The following is a 3,015-nucleotide window of genomic DNA, read 5'->3' as shown; positions in this document are numbered from 1 at the left end:
TGTACAGCAAGGAAACCATAAATAAAATGAAAAGAGAACCCACAGAATGGGAGAAAATATTTGTAAATGGAGCAACTGACAAGGGATTAATCTCCAAAATATACAACAGCTCATGCAGCTCTATATCAAAAAAACCAAACAGCCCAATCAAAAAATGGGCAGAAGACCTAAATAGACACTTCTCCAAAGAAGACATACAGATGGCCAAACAGCACATGAAAAGATGCTCAACATCACTATCAGAGAAATGCAAATCAAAACTACAATGAGGTTATCACCTCACACTGGTCAGAATGGCCATTATCAAAAAGTCTACAAACAATAAATGCTGAAGAGGGTGTGGAGAAAGGGAACCCTCTTGCACTGTTGGTGGGAATGTAAATCGGTACAGCCACTATGGAGAATAGTATGGAGGTTCCTTAAAAAATTAAAAAATAGAACTACCATATGACCCAGCAATCCCACTACTGGGCATATACCCTGAGAAAACCATAATTCAAAAAGATACATGTACCCCAATGTTCACTGCAGCACTATTTACCACAGCCAAGACATGGAAACAACCTAAATGTCCATAGACAGAGGAATGAATAAAGAAGATGTGGTACATATATACAATGGAATATTACTCTAACATAAAAAAGAATGAAATAATGCCATCTGCAGCAACATGGATGGACCTAGAGATCATCATACTAAGTGAAGTCAGACAGAGAAAGACAAATACCATATGCTATCACTCATATGTGGAATCTAATTTTTAAAAAATGATTCAAATGAACTTACTTACAAAACAGAAACAGACGTACAGATATTGAAAACAAACTTATGGTTACCAAAGGGGAACCGTGGGTGGGGGAGAGATTAATCAGGAATTTGGGATTAACCTACAGACACTACTATATATAAGATAACCAGCAAGGACATACTGTATAGCACAGGGAACTCTACTCAGTACTCTATGATAACCTATATGAGAAAAGAATGTGAAAAAGAATGGATATATATATATATGTAAAACTGAATTGTTTTGCTGTACACCTGAAACACAAAATTGTAAATCAACTATACTATAAAATACAAATTATTTTTAAAAAGCCTTAAGGACATAGTAAAAGACTTGATTACAATGCAGCTATCAAGGGAATTTGGGTATTTCTGTGCCATACAGTATTTCAAATAATAAGACATTTATATTAATGACATTTACCCATAAAATATAATCAAATGTTTACCACTCATTTGACAGTGCTTCCTATGTAATTTAACATATCATAAAATCTTAATTAATTCAATATCTTTCTTTGCTACAGAGAGAAAAGAAGTCTCTTGAGGTGTTCCAGGGACCTTCTGGAAAACCCTAAATAAAGTTTTGCTAGAGGTCAAACAAACTTAAACTAGAATTTTATTCTTTGGAAGTTTATTTTAAAAATATCTGAAATCTTGGGCTTCCCTAGTGGCACAGTGGTTGAGAGTCCACCTGCCAATGCAGGGGACACGGGTTTGTGCCCCGGTCCGGGAAGATCCCACATGCCGCGGAGCAGCTGGGCCCAGTGAGCCATGGTCGCTGAGCCTGAGCATCCGGAGCCTGTGCTCCGCAACGGGAGAGGCCACAACAGTGAGAAGACAGCGTACTGCAAAAAAAAAGAGAAAAAGAAACGTCAAATCTTATCTATATCAGCTCAGTATTCCAAAAAAAAACTGTTCTCCTGAGAGAGAAATCAAACTCCAGTCTCATCGGTTTTTAATAAAAATTCATTCAACCATTGTATTCAATCCAATCTAACCAGCCCTGACCATGCACAAAACTCATCAAGGTTCCTTTTCTTTTCCTCTCACTGTTGTGGCCTCTCCCGTTGCGGAGCACAGGCTCCGGATGTGCAGGCTCAGTGGCCATGGCTCACGGGCCCAGCCGCTCCGCGGCATGTGGGATCTTCCTGGACCGGGGCACGAACCGGTGTCCCCTGCATCGGCAGGCAGATTCTCAACCACTGCGCCACCAGGGAAGCCCTCAAGGTTCCTTTTCTACAAACTTTCTGTAAATTTCTGCATCTGTTAGTTAATCCCTTATTTTCTTTCCTATTTTGAAATAACCAGCTTTAGGACAAAATTACTTTCTTTTCCCTTAACACAATAGGTTTTCATTCCTCATACCTTTTTACTGAACACATACATCCTACTTTCCTTGCATACTGAACCATTTCCCATATTTTTAGTAGTTTTAGTTACAATTTAACCCTTTAAAAAGCTTCATCTCCAGCAAAAACCAAGAAGTGAGTAATTGTGAACTGTCATACCAGCATTTCCTGATTAACCAACTTATGAACATATTCTATAGTCTCTAGAAACATTTTCTCACAGCATAATTTCTTTCCTCAATGTGGTACAAGAGGTGTGTCTAGTAAACCCAAACACCTTGAGTTCCTCTCTAGTAACAGGACAAAAAGTAAACTTAGACTTGTTTAACAATTAATGTTCTAATGGTATCTTATTTAAAATAATCTGGATATTTAATGTATTTAACTTAATTTAGTAAAACTCTGAAGCTTCAAGTTACCAAAATCTGTAGACTATTTTTAGACATTCCAAAAACATAGTTATTCCTGAAGAGTTCACCTAAAAACCTCTTCTCATTTACATTGTTTTATCATACCAAGTTAATTTTCTTGTTGAAACATTTTGTAACAGAAATATGAACTTGACATAGTAAATCTAGGTACAATGAAAGTATTATAGTTAATGACTCTAAAGATATGTCTGTATTAACAACTTAAACTTGTTACTCATTGAAGAAATCCTAGATCGTGTGACCCTTTTAAAAATTTAGGTTAGTTTCTGTCGTGTTTTAGGATTCATATCAACTCTAATTTCCTTTAAGCCAATTAAATAGAGTTCATTTACAAGTTAATTTTGGTAAAATCCAGAGATAGAGACATATTTATAATTGTACACATAGACATACATACATCCCTATAGACACAGACAGCTTCCTTGAGTTTAAAAAGGCCTCTTTTT

Source organism: Kogia breviceps, chromosome 5 (genome assembly GCF_026419965.1).
Source record: "Kogia breviceps isolate mKogBre1 chromosome 5, mKogBre1 haplotype 1, whole genome shotgun sequence".
Classification (NCBI taxonomy): Eukaryota; Metazoa; Chordata; class Mammalia; order Artiodactyla; family Physeteridae; genus Kogia; species Kogia breviceps.
The sequence above is the reverse complement of the archived record's forward strand: the minus strand, read 5'-3'. Positions refer to the sequence as shown.